Below are 14,868 nucleotides of genomic sequence, written 5' to 3'. Positions count from 1 at the left end.
GCAGAGAGTGTCACACAGACCTGCAAGAGCACAGAGTGTCACACAGACCTGCAGGAGCAGAGAGTGTCACACAGACCTGTAGCAGCAGAGAGTATCACACAGACCTGCAGCAGCACAGCGAATGCCACACAGACCTGCAGGAGCACATAGTGACACACACCTGCAGGAGCACAGAGTCACAACTACCTGCAGGAGGAGGGAGTAGCACAGACCTGCAGGAGCACAGTGTCACACAGACCTTCAGGAGCACAGAGAGTGTCACACAGACCTTCAGGAGCACAGAGTATCACACAGACCTGCAGGAGCAGAGAGTCACATAGAGCTGCAAGAGCCCAGAGTGTCACACAGACCAGCAGGAGCAGAGAGTGTCACACATACCTGCAGGAGCACAGAGTGTCACACAGACCTGCAGGAGCACAGAGAGTGTCACACAGACCTGCAGGGGCACAGCGATTGTCACACCGACCTACAGGAGCACAGTGTCACACAGACCTGCAGAATTAGAGAGTGTCACACAGACCTGGAGCACAGTGTCTCAAACAGACCTGCAAGAGCACAGCGAGTGTCACAGAGTGTCAGACAGACCTGCAGGAGCAGAGAGTGTCACACAGACCTGCAAGAGCACAGAGAGTGTCACACAGACCTGCAGGAGCAGAGAGTGTCACACAGACCTGCAGCAGCAGAGAGTATCACACAGACCTGCAGCAACACAGCGAATGCCACACAGACCTGCAGGAGCACATAGTGACACACACCTGCAGGAGCACAGAGTCACAACTACCTGCAGGAGGAGGGAGTAGCACAGACCTGCAGGAGCACAGTGTCACGCAGACCTTCAGGAGCACAGAGAGTGTCACACAGACCTTCAGGAGCACAGAGTATCACACAGACCTGCAGGAGCAGAGTCACATAGAGCTGCAAGAGCCCAGAGTGTCACAAAGACCAGCAGGAGCAGAGAGTGTCATACAGACCTGCAGGAGCACAGAGTATCACACAGACATGCAGGAGCACAGAGAGTGTCACACAGACCTGCAGGAGCACAGCGAGTGTCACACAGACCTGCAGGAGCAGAATGTCACACAGACCTGCAGGAGGAAAGTGTCACACAGACCTGCAGGAGAAGAGAGTGTCACACAGACCTGCAGGAGCACAGAGAGTGTCACACAGACCTGCAGGAGCACATACAGTAGAGTGTCACACAGACCTGCAGGAGCGCAGAGTGTCACACAGACCTGCAGGAGCACAGAGTGTCACACAGACCTGCAAGAGCATAGAGTGTCACACAGACCTGCAGGAGCACAGAGTGTCACACAGACCTGCAGCAGCACAGCGAGTGTCACACAGACCTGCAGGAGCAGAGAGTCACACAGACCTGCAGGAGCACAGAGTGTCAGACAGACCTGCAGGAGCAGAGAGTGTCCCACAGACCTGCAGCAGCAGAGAGTGTCACACAGACCTGCAAGAGCACAGAGAGTGTCACACAGACCTGCAGGAGCAGAGTGTGTCACACAGACCTGCAAGAGCACAGAGAGTGTCACACAGACCTGCAGGAGCAGAGAGTGTCACACAGACCTGCAGCAGCAGAGAGTATCACACAGACCTGCAGCAGCACAGCGAATGCCACACAGACCTGCAGGAGCACATAGTGACACACACCTGCAGGAGCACAGAGTCACAACTACCTGCAGGAGGAGGGAGTAGCACAGACCTGCAGGAGCACAGTGTCACACAGACCTTCAGGAGCACAGAGAGTGTCACACAGATCTTCAGGAGCACAGAGTATCACACAGACCTGCAGGAGCAGAGTCACATAGAGCTGCAAGAGCCCAGAGTGTCACACAGACCAGCAGGAGCAGAGAGTGTCATACAGACCTGCAGGAGCACAGAGTATCATACAGACCTGCAGGAGCACAGAGTATCACACAGACCTGCAGGAGCACAGAGTATCACACAGACCTGCAAGAGCCCAGAGTGTCACACAGACCAGCAGGAGCAGAGAGTGTCACACATACCTGCAGGAGCACAGAGTGTCACACAGACCTGCAGGAGCACAGAGAGTGTCACACAGACCTGCAGGAGCACTGCGATTGTCACACCGACCTACAGGAGCACAGTGTCACACAGACCTGCAGAATTAGAGAGTGTCACACAGACCTGGAGCACAGTGTCTCAAACAGACCTGCAAGAGCACAGCGAGTGTCACACAGACCTGCAGGAGCAGAGAGTGTCACACAGACCTGCAGGAGGACAGAGTGTGTCACACAGACCTGCAGGAGCACAGAGAGTGCAACACAGACCTGCAGGAGCACAGAGTGTGTCACGCAGACCTGCAGGAGCAGAGCGTCACACAGACCTGCAGGAGCACAGCAAGTGTCACACAGACCTGCAGGAGCACAGAGTGCCACACAGACCTGCAGGAGCACAGAGTCACAACGACCTGCAGGAGCACAGAGTATCACACAGACCTGCAGGAGAACAGAGTGTCACACAGACCTGCAGGAGCACAGTGTCACACAGACCTGCAGGAGCAGAGAGTGTCACACAGACCTGCAGGAGCAGAGAGTGTCACACAGACCTGCAGGAGCTCAGAGTGTCACACAGACCTGCAGGAGCACAGAGTGTCACACAGACCTGCAGGAGCACAGAGTGTCACACAGACCTGCAGGACCAAAGAGTCACAAAGACCTGCAGGAGCACAGAGAGTGTCACACAGACCTGCAGGAGCAGAGTCACAAAGACCTGCAGGAGCACAGTGAGTGTGTCACAAACACCTGCAGCAGCACAGCGAGTGTCACACAGACCTGCAGGAGCAGGGAGTCACACAGACCTGCAGGAGCACAGAGAGTGTCACACAGACCTGCAGGAGCACAGAGAGTGTCACACAGACCTGCAGGAGCACAGAGTGTGTCACGCAGACCTGCAGGAGCAGAGCGTCACACAGACCTGCAGGAGCACAGCAAGTGTCACACAGACCTGCAGGAGCACAGAGTGCCACACAGACCTACAGGAGCACAGAGTCACAACGACCTGCAGGAGCACAGAGTATCACACAGACCTGCAGGAGCACAGAGTGTCACACAGACCTGCAGGAGCACAGAGTGTCACACAGACCTGCAGGAGCAGAGAGTCACATAGAGCTGCAAGAGCCCAGAGTGTCACACAGACCTGCAGGAGCAGAGAGTCACATAGAGCTGCAAGAGCCCAGAGTGTCACACAGACCTGCAGGAACAGAGAGTATCACACAGACCTGCAGGAGCAGAGAGTCACATAGAGCTGCAAGAGCCCAGAGTGTCACACAGACCAGCAGGAGCAGAGAGTGTCACACATACCTGCAGGAGCAGAGAGTGTCACACAGACCTGCAGGAGCACAAAGAGTGTTACACAGACCTGCAGGAGCACAGAGAGTGTCACACAGACCTGCAGGAGCACAGCGATTGTCACACCGACCTACAGGAGCACAGTGTCACACAGACCTGCAGAATTAGAGAGTGTCACACAGACCTGGAGCACAGTGTCTCAAACAGACCTGCAAGAGCACAGCGAGTGTCACACAGACCTGCAGGAGCAGAGAGTGTCACACAGACCTGCAGGAGGACAGAGAGTGTCACACAGACCTGCAGGAGCACAGAGAGTGTAACACAGACCTGCAGGAGCACAGAGTGTGTCACGCAGACCTGCAGGAGCAGAGCGTCACACAGACCTGCAGGAGCACAGCAAGTGTCACACAGACCTGCAGGAGCACAGAGTGCCACACAGACCTGCAGGAGCATATAGTGACACACACCTGCAGGAGCACAGAGTCACAACGACCTGCAGGAGCACAGAGTATCACACAGACCTGCAGGAGCACAGAGTGTCACACAGACCTGCAGGAGCAGAGAGTGTCACACAGACCTGCAGGAGCTCAGAGTGTCACACAGACCTGCAGGAGCACAGAGTGTCACACAGACCTGCAGGAGCACAGAGTGTCACACAGACCTGCAGGAGCAGAGAGTCACAAAGACCTGCAGGAGCACAGAGAGTGTCACACACACCTGCAGCAGCACAGCGAGTGTCACACAGACCTGCAGGAGCAGGGAGTCACACAGACCTGCAGGAGCACAGAGAGTGTCACACAGACCTGCAGGAGCACAGAGAGTGTCACACAGACCTGCAGGAGCACAGAGTGTGTCACGCAGACCTGCAGGAGCAGAGCGTCACACAGACCTGCAGGAGCACAGCAAGTGTCACACAGACCTGCAGGAGCACAGAGTGCCACACAGACCTGCAGGAGCACTGAGTCACAACGACCTGCAGGAGCACAGAGTGTCACACAGACCTGCAGGAGCACAGAGTGTCACACAGACCTGCAGGAGCAGAGAGTCACATAGAGCTGCAAGAGCCCCAGAGTGTCACACAGACCAGCAGGAGCAGAGAGTGTCACACAGACCTGCAGGGGCACAGCGATTGTCACACCGACCTACAGGAGCACAGTGTCACACAGACCTGCAGAATTAGAGAGTGTCACACAGACCTGGAGCACAGTGTCTCAAACAGACCTGCAAGAGCACAGCGAGTGTCACACAGACCTGCAGGAGCAGAGAGTGTCACACAGACCTGCAGGAGGACAGAGAGTGTCACACAGACCTACAGGAGCACTGAGTCACAATGACCTGCAGGAGCACAGAGTGTCACACAGACCTGCAGGAGCACAGAGTGTCACACAGACCTGCAGGAGCACAGAGTGTCACACAGACCTGCAGGAGCAGAGAGTGTCACACAGACCTGCAGGAGCATCGAGTGTCACACAGACCTGCAGGAGCACAGAGTGTCACACAGAGTTGCTGGAGCACAGAGAGTGTCACACAGACCTGCAGGAGCAGAATGTCACACAGACCTGCAGGAGCAGAGAGAATATCACACAGACCTGCAGGAGCTCAGAGTGTCACACAGACCTGCAGGAGCACAGAGTGTCACACAGACCTGCAGGAGCACAGAGTGTCACACAGACCTGCAGGACCAAAGAGTCACAAAGACCTGCAGGAGCACAGAGAGTGTCACACAGACCTGCAGGAGCAGAGAGTCACAAAGATCTGCAGGAGCACAGAGAGTGTCACACACACCTGCAGCAGCACAGCGAGTGTCACACAGACCTGCAGGAGCACAGAGAGTGTCACACAGACCTGCAGGAGCACAGAGAGTGTCACGCAGACCTGCAGGAGCAGAGCGTCACACAGACCTGCAGGAGCACAGCAAGTGTCACACAGACCTGCAGGAGCACAGAGTGCCACACAGACCTGCAGGAGCACAGAGTCACAACGACCTGCAGGAGCACAGAGTGTCACACAGACCTGCAGGAGCAGAGAGTGTCACACAGACCTGCAGGAGCATCGAGTGTCACACAGACCTGCAGGAGCACAGAGTGTCACACAGAGTTGCTGGAGCACAGAGAGTGTCACACAGACCTGCAGGAGCAATAATGTCACACAGACCTGCAGGAGCAGAGAGAATATCACACAGACCTGCAGGAACACAGAGAGTGTCACACAGACCTGCAGGAGCACAGAGTGTCACACAGACCTGCAGGAGCACAGAGTGTCACACAGACCTGCAGGAGCACAGAGTGTCACACAGACCTGCAGGAGCAGAGAGAATATCACACAGACCTGCAGGAGCAGTTTCACAAAGACCTGCAGGAGCACAGAAAGTGTCACACAGACCTGCAGGAGCACAGTGTCACACAGACCTGCAGGAGCACAGAGTGTCACACAGACCTGCAGGAGCAGAGAGAATATCACACAGACCTGCAGGAGCAGTTTCACAAAGACCTGCAGGAGCACAGAAAGTGTCAAACAGACCTGCAGGAGCTGTGACTGCGGTGTCCTGGCTGCACACGCTGAGATTTAATGGCACATTTCCTGCCTCATTACCCACCAAAGTTATGGGGTCTCAGATCCGCTGCGGGCTGCCTGTGCAGTACCGCACCTCCTCCCGTCAGTGCTACCGATCCCAGCTGTGTGAGTATCCCATCCTCACCGCACCTCCTCCCCTCCCCTCAGTCCTACCGATCCCAGCTGTGTGAGTATCCCATCCTCACCGCACCTCCTCCCCTCAGTCCTACCGATCTCAGCTGTGTGAGTATCCCATCCTCACCACACCTCCTCCCGTCAGTCCTACCGATCCCAGCTGTGTGAGTATCCCATTCTCACCGCACCTCCACCCGTCAGTCCTACCGATCCCAGCGGTGTGAGTATCCCATCCTCACCGCATCTCCTCCCCTCAGTCCTACCGATCCCAGCGGTGTGAGTATCCCATCCTCACCGCACCTCCTCCCGTCAGTGCTACCGATCCCAGCGGTGTGAGTATCCCATCCTCACCGCACCTCCTCCCGTCAGTGCTACCGATCCTAGCGGTGTGAGTATCCCATCCTCACCGCACCTCCTCCCGTCAGTGCTACCGATCCCAGCTGTGTGAGTATCCCATCCTCACCGCACCTCCTCCCCTCCCCTCAGTCCTACCGATCCCAGCTGTGTGAGTATCCCATCCTCACCGCACCTCCTCCAGTCAGTACTACCGATCCCAGCGGTGTGAGTATCCCATCCTCACCGCACCTCCTCCCGTCAGTGCTACCGATCCCAGCTGTGTGAGTATCCCATCCTCACCACACCTCCTCCAGTCAGTGCTACCGATCCCAGCTGTGTGAGTATCCCATTCTCACCGCACCTCCTCCCGTCAGTGCTACCGATCCCAGCTGTGTGAGTATCCCATCCTCACCGCACCTCCTCCCGTCAGTGCTACCGATCCCAGCTGTGTGAGTATCCCATCCTCACCGCACCTCCTCCCCTCCCCTCAGTCCTACCGATCCCAGCTGTGTGAGTATCCCATCCTCACCGCACCTCCTCCCCTCAGTCCTACCGATCTCAGCTGTGTGAGTATCCCATCCTCACCACACCTCCTCCAGTCAGTGCTACCGATCCCAGCTGTGCGAGTATCCCATCCTCACCGCACCTCCTCCCGTCAGTCCTACCGATCCCAGCTGTGCGAGTGTCCCATCCTCACCACACCTCCTCCCCTCAGTCCTACCGATCCCAGCTGTGTGAGTATCCCATCCTCACCGCACCTCCTCCAGTCAGTGCTACCGATCCCAGCTGTGTGAGTATCCCATCCTCACCGCACCTCCTCCCGTCAGTGCTACCGATCCCAGCTGTGTGAGTTTCCCATCCTCACCGCACCTCCTCCCCTCAGTCCTACTGATCCCAGCTGTGTGAGTATCCCATCCTCACCGCACCTCCTCCCGTCAGTGCTACCGATCCCAGCTGTGCGAGTATCCCATCCTCACCGCACCTCCTCCCGTCAGTGCTACCGATCCCAGCTGTGCGAGTATCCCATCCTCACCGCACCTCCTCCCCTCAGTCCTACCGATCCCAGCGGTGTGAGTATCCCATCCTCACCGCACCTCCTCCCCTCAGTGCTACCGATCCCAGCTGTGTGAGTATCCCATCCTCACCGCACCTCCTCCAGTCAGTGCTACCGATCCCAGCTGTGTGAGTATCCCATCCTCACCGCACCTCCTCCCGTCAGTCCTACCGATCCCAGCGGTGTGAGTATCCCATCCTCACCATACATGCCTCCCCACACCCCCAGGCAAGAGCCGACACTCGCTCTACCACTGAGAGGGTTAGCAGCGGATCCCACTCCATATCATTCTATCCCTGGGCAGCACCAGAGGCAGAGTGACCCCGCAGAGCTAACCATGTAACCCAGACGTGGCCAACTCCAGTCCTCAAGGGCCACCAACAGGTCAGGTTTGCAGGATAACCCTGCTTCAGCACAGGTGGTTCAATCTGTCCTAGCTTCAGCACAGGTGGTTCAGTGCTGATTGAGCCACCTGTGCTGAAGCAGGGATATCCTGCAAACCTGACCTGTTGGTGGTCCTTGAGGACTGCAGTTGGCCACCCCTGGTTGAGATTGTTACCTCTAGTTCATGTCAGCGGCTTTAAAAGCCTCAAAGAAAGATCATGACTATGCCACTAACAACGGAGAAATCAGTGGCCGTAGTGCCAAACAAAAAGTAGTGATACTGTGTCTAAGCACACCACGGAGGAGGTGCCACGCTGCAAACTGTCTTCTATTTCAGTGGGAGCTAATCCCTTAATAAATCTGGTGCTGTTCTTTCCCCCCTCGTGTGATCTGTTTGACACCCATCTCTCATTATTGTAGCATTAATACAGCAGGGCCAGCCGCAGTGCCACTGCTTTTCTTATTAACACAAATCTATTTCCGAAGGTTCACAGCGAAAGGGGAATGCTAGAACAAGACGTTACGAGCTGGAGGGTGGGAGGCTCAGGGTGGAAACATGAGGGATTCCTCCACTTAAAGAGCTGTGGATCTAAAGAACAGACCCCCAGCAGAGGTAGTAAAGGGTAATACAAGGAAAGAAATACAATACAAATCTGGGCACAGAGGTAAACAGCTAATACCACAGGATATAAAATGCACTTGGGCCGCGGAGTAACAGAAAATTAAGCGATCCTCTCCTTGGGGGGTAAAACACTAAGATGTTACCTTGTTTATTCTGCATAGAAAACAGAAGCATTTCAAGGTGCAGTTCCACCTAGCGCCAAAATAACCCAGTAACATGTTTATAATAATGACTTTATTGCATATAGCTCCTTTCTCCTAAAGGGACTCCCAGCGCATCACAATTACAGTATATAGCGCGCGGTACGCAGCACATAGGATTGTTACAGACACAGTCCCTGCCCCGTAGAGCTTACAATATATGTTTTTGGTGCCTGAGGCACAGGGAGATAAAGTGATTTGCCCAAAGTCACAAGGAGCCGACACCAGGAATTGAACCAGGGTTCCCTGCTTCACACTCAGTTCCAGTCAGTGTCTTTACTCACTGAGCCGGTCCTTGGTGTTAGAAGATGATTTTTACCCAAATCTGGCACGTATAGATATTATTAAATTGTGATTTAAAGTCGGCTTGTAAACATGGTGTGCGGAGGACTCTGGAGAGGTTTGATTTCTTCTAGCTGCTCCCTTTTGTGTGGTGAGAAATCAACATACTTGTTAAATGGAAAGCAAATTGGGAATACACTTACAGGGCAAATATTTTCCCTGTTAGATGATGCTACTGACTACAAAGGGCCAAATGATGCCCTGATCCCCCCCAACCCCCCGCCCCCCCGGGGTGTCCCCCGCTCCCCACTCAACCCCTAGAACAGGGGCAGCCATCTCCAGTCCTCAAGGGCCACCCACAGGTTAGGTTTTCAGGATATCCCTGCTTAAGCACAGGTGGCTTAATCAGTGGCTCAGTCAAAGACTGATTAAGCCAACTGTGCAGAAGCAGGGATGTCATGAAGATGATTTTGGCCACCCCTACCCTAGAATAAAGGTCCTCAACGTGGACCAATGATAGTCACATAACGCGATGTATTTATAGGTTACAAGCTAGTGGCTGCCACATGGAAAAGATATCAGCTCAGTGGAAGTCCTATGAAATAATAGCTGAGCATTGGAAGATGTTCCCACTGCTACATTTACAGAGAGGTTTGGTAAGCGGGAATTTGATTTTTCACCGCTTCAGAAAGAAAGTAATCGGATCAAACAACATCCCCCTGACCCCCACTCCCCAATTTCAAGTGACCAACAAGAAAGGCTGAGGACAGGATATGGGAGAGATATGTTCCAATGTTTACACAGATTACCAGGCAAATTGAAATCAATGTACAAATACGTGTGATTTCTTATTGTTTGGCACACACGACAGTCGCCGCGATGTGTCCTGTTAAACATGACTCTGTCATAAGTTAGTTGCAGATTTTGCAGCAGCGGCGAGAGGTGCGAGCTCGCAGCATTAGGGAAGCAGAGGGAAATCCCATCCATCCCTAAAATTAGAAACAGAATTTGGTTTGTTTGCCAGATGCAGAAATTAACGAGGTTTAGTTAATGACACTGGCGCTAAATTTCCAAAAGTTTGGACACCGTGGTTAACACCGACTGATATCCCGGGAATAAATGAGGCCACCGCTCTGCTTTAATAAAATCACATGCGTTCTCCTATGACAAAAAGTTCAGGTAACTTAGTGACAGGACAGGTATACTGGGACACAAGTAAAGAGCAGTCAATTAGACTAAGTAGAGACATGCCTCAAGAACAATTGGGAATGATTCACCCTCAGACACCTCCATTCCTCCCCCCATTCCGTGTTGTTCTTCCGCTTGTAATGTGTGTACATGTATATGTCAGTCTGTCTATTCGTTCTGTGTATTGTCAATTACAATGTTTGTACGAAGTACATGGGTTAAAATGTGATATATGCCAGAAAATGTGTTGTTGGAACATAAGTATTCAAAAAATGGGGGAAAAAACAATAAAATGTGAGTTATAGAAAAAACACATGACTCTGTCATTAGCTCCGATGTGGAACATGACCCCTCAAACTCAGGAGTGACCATTTCCTGACCTTTCTCACACAGAATACAAGAGAAAAAAGGAGGTGAAATAAACCCTTTTCTGTAAAAAAGTAGAACAGTGAACATGTCATTGTATAAACTGGTTACTTCAAATGCTCCCAAAATCCCTTTCAACTTCTGTTCCCATTACGATGCAGCCTCACTCCCCAAGCAGAACTGCCCCCCCCTAAATAAGATAAAGGAGTTGTGATAATTGTCCTTTTCTTTGATTTCCATGTTAATACATCCCTATCTTTTGGGGTTTGGGGTCTTAGGAAAAGAAAGCAGCACAAAGATGCCGAAAAACAGGATTTAACGTGGAACAGTTTCCAAACAACTAAGGGGGGGGGGGGGGGGGGCCGGGAAACAAACAAAAAAACATCTATTTTCTAGTATAAGCGGCGAGGATTTCTGCTCACACACGTGTGCATGTATTTCCCGTGTGCTGCTGTTCTCCTGTTTGTTTTGTCAGATAGCAACATGCAGAGGGGGCCGCCCTCGGCTCCACGAGAAAGGGAAGCAGGAAGAGACAGACAGTTACAGGGACACTGATGCCCAATAGCTGGGTGTTTACCATCCTGTGCAAAGGGTGACACAGTCTTTCTGTAAACGCCACATGTCTCTGGGACTCTGCTTACTTTCCTAACACTTCATCATAAAACAATACTGCTTTCCCTCTCCATACTCTGACTTACTCACACGAAACGGGAGTGAGTGTGAGCACACGCCTCGCATTATCCAATGCTTTCTCTGTTTAGAGCAGGGGTGCACAACTCCAATCCTCAAGCCCCCCCAACCCGCAACAGGTCAGGTTTTCAGGATGTCCCTGATTCAGCAGAGGTGGCTCAATCAGTCCCAGCTTCCGCACAGGTGGTCTTTGAGTTGAACCACCTGTGCTGAAGCTGGGATATCCTGAAAACCAGACCTGTTGGGGAGGCTGGTTTAGAGCAGGAAAGACATGGAAGACGGTAACAACCCCATGAAGCACACAGACTGCCGCCAACTTTACACCCCTCCAACTGCCATCTGACAGAACCCAGAGAGGGGCTCGCAAAATAAGGGGTACTATACTCAGTATTGTTATACACCCGCCGAGCTTATTTATCCCAAACACAACATTAACTTGTAAAGGACGAAAGGAGATGCAGACTTGGAAACCTCGGCTTCCCCTCTGTGAGGTCAGATAAATCAGACATCATGCCTACAGTGTACAGATATACAGGTAGATATATACACACACACACACTATATATATATATATATATATATATATATATATATATATATATATATATATATACACACACACATATATTATATATATTTACACACACACACGCACACACAAACATATTATATATATTTACACACACACATATTATATATATATATATATATATATATATATATATATATATATATATATATATATGTATATATATATATACATATATACACACACACACACACACACACATCTATATATATTCATATATACACACACACATTATATATATACACCACCACACAAATTATATATATATATATATATATATAAAATCATACGCACACACACCTTATATATATATATACACACACACACACACACACACACACACACCTTATATATATATATTATATATACACACACACCACCACACAAATATATATATTCATATATACACACACACACACACACACACATACATACTAAATACCAGCCTCAGAAGAGTATGCAGGTCTGTGTACATATATTTGCATGTGTATGGGTGGCCCTGGTCTGACCTTGCCCATTTCATTACAGTTGCTCAGGCACCTACGTGCAATTTTTCACACAAACGCACTATCAAAGTGATAATATATGGTACAGATGTTATAAAGGCTTACAGAACGCTGAAGTATTACAAATATAAAGTTTATATATATATATATATATATATATATATATATATATATATATATATATATATATATAAAATGTTTCTGTATACCGCTGGCCATTCTACTTTGGAAAATAGTTAAAGAATACTACACTAAGCAATGCTATCCTCAGGAGGATATGTTAGTCTGTTTACACGTTCCTCTCTCTGTATCTATGTATGTATGTATATATATATACACACACACACATACACACATACACACACAGATATATATTATATAGATACACATTCAAACGCATACAATACCAACCCCTATGAAGAGTACACACATACATATATATATATCTTTAGGTTTATATGCACACAAAAGTAGATAACAAAACAGACTCAAGTCCTCTTGCTCTGAAGATCCACAAATCTCTTTTTGGTTCCTAAGACATGAATATGAGGGGGGAGGGTAGAGGGAGGGGGAGAGATGTGCCCATGGTCCCATAGATGTGGCGCTTAAAAACAAAACCTCCCACTTCATAGGCCAGCACCTTAACCACAAGGCTACAGAGGAATTTTCACAGGGGTGGCAAGTTTGTAAAATCCATCCCTGGAGGTGAGCCCCCCAGCTCATACGGAAGAAAATACCACCAGCAGGATCAGTGCGGGACCCTCACCCTGAGAAGTAGATCCCCCGCTCCACGTGTGAGACGCCTGCATGATCACCCAGACTGATTCCTGGAATCGTGTCCTTATTAGGAAGAGCACATCAGGCCAGGCGGCCCAACGGGTCCCAGCAGATTCAGGGCGGCCGGCGGTGTTTGTACAAACGTACTCTTATGCAAATTATGTTGGCATTTGGTGTAATAACCAAGTGTATTTTGGCATCTCTATTCCCAACATATCTACATATATTTACATACCAAGCACACACTTAGAAACACCCACATAGATAATGAGGGCAATCATCCCCTGATTACTGTCACCTCGTTAGCGTATGGAGAAGTGACAGGCGGATCTCACATGATTTGCACGGTTTAAACCCACTATATGAAGAGGAATACAGTGACAGCACTCTGTGTAACTTCTGTGTAACACCACTCACAAATAAATAGGAGGGGATACCTGTCTTATGTGCAATATCACAACAAGTAAGGCAAGCGTCCCAAAGTTACCGTGGGCTCTGATTAAAAACGTATATATGTCCTGTTATGCGATATATATATATATATATATATATATATATATATATATATATATATATATATATATATATATACAGTATATATATATATATATATATATATACACTCATATAAGAGAATAGAGTAAGTGGCTTCACTGACATACCACACTAGCACCAGGAACTTCCCAGCACACCGAGCTATGCTAAGTTTTAATGTCCCTTTGCCGGGAGTTGGAGTGGAACTGAGAGCACAAGTGTTACACGGGGCGAGACTTCAAAAGGTTTCATTGCTGCCGCCGCCGGTTGCCGTTTTTTCTTTTGTTCCAGTTGCACTCGGTGCCGGAGTCCTATTCCCGCCAGTTATCTCCCCAAATAAACTGGAAACGCACGTGAAACGGTGGCGGCCCCAGAATGTGAGACTGGCCACTGAACATATGTTACGTGTGTATGAGTTACATGAACATATCACATATACTGAGGGATCACACACTTCATTTCCTATTACCTGACAGGAAGAATCGTGTCACAGCTACATTGTAACAAAGCAAAGTGTTTATCAACTTCTGTTCTAACCTGTATGTGTAAAATGATATATGTATATACATATACACATACACAACTATATTTAATATGTGGTCACAAATATGTGTATATATACACGAACATAAATTCTCATAAATATGATACACAGAAAGATACATAAATGTGTGTGTATTGTATATATATATATATATATATATATACTGTATATATATATATATATATTACACACACACAATATATATACATATACACACACACACAATTCAAATCTGTGTGCATATACATGTATCAAAATGTAGCAATCTATAACATTGTATTTGTATTACATACAGAAATATATACACAAATACACAAAGAAATATTTATATATACACACACATACCTATATACGTCCTGAGTATATGCCTACAATAGATCTGCCAGTGACAGGATCCATACAGATATTCAGAGTTTCGGCTGAACTTATAGAAAGAGTAGAAGTTTGCGTTGTACACAGAGACAGCCTCGCTCCTGAGGATATACACACAATGTCCTTGCATCCAGGGGGAGAGACGGAATATCCCACAGGAGCAGGTGGACGATGCTTCCAAAAACGTGGGAAGAACAAAAAAAAAAAAAAAAAAAAAACAGGGGGGAAAGTCCCCGCAATAAGGCAAGAAACAAAACTTGAGAGGAAGGGAGAGATTGTCCGTGCTTCCCGAGGCAGGAGGCTGAGAGGGACTGGATTCAGAACAGGAGAAAAACTCCCTCCTCGCCCCCCACCGTGTCACTACAAAGACAAGAGCAGAGCAGCACCTCTCTCTATCTGCTCAGAGCCCCCCTCCCTCC

General features: G+C 49.6%; 1 protein-coding gene across 14 annotated transcripts in view; it reads right to left on the bottom strand.

Annotated features, from left to right (window-relative positions):
• The window catches only part of FOXP4 (forkhead box P4), a 211,714-nt gene that overhangs the window by 63,150 nt on the left and 133,696 nt on the right, over positions 1 to 14,868 (bottom strand). For 2 of the 14 annotated variants that reach the window (XM_075613631.1, XM_075613632.1), the window contains exon 1: positions 14,423 to 14,865. The exons of 9 other annotated variants lie outside the window; for them this stretch is intronic. The gene's annotated coding sequence lies outside the window, so the exon portion shown is untranslated. Of the gene's footprint in view, positions 1 to 12,988; positions 13,079 to 14,422; position 14,868 lie in introns of those variants that run through there. 3 more of the 14 variants (XM_075613617.1, XM_075613633.1, XM_075613630.1) reach the window with 3 other exon arrangements.

The sequence above is a fragment of the Ascaphus truei genome, chromosome 9 (genome assembly GCF_040206685.1).
Source record: "Ascaphus truei isolate aAscTru1 chromosome 9, aAscTru1.hap1, whole genome shotgun sequence".
In the NCBI taxonomy this organism is placed as follows: domain Eukaryota; kingdom Metazoa; phylum Chordata; class Amphibia; order Anura; family Ascaphidae; genus Ascaphus; species Ascaphus truei.
This window is presented reverse-complemented; position numbering and strand designations above follow the sequence as displayed.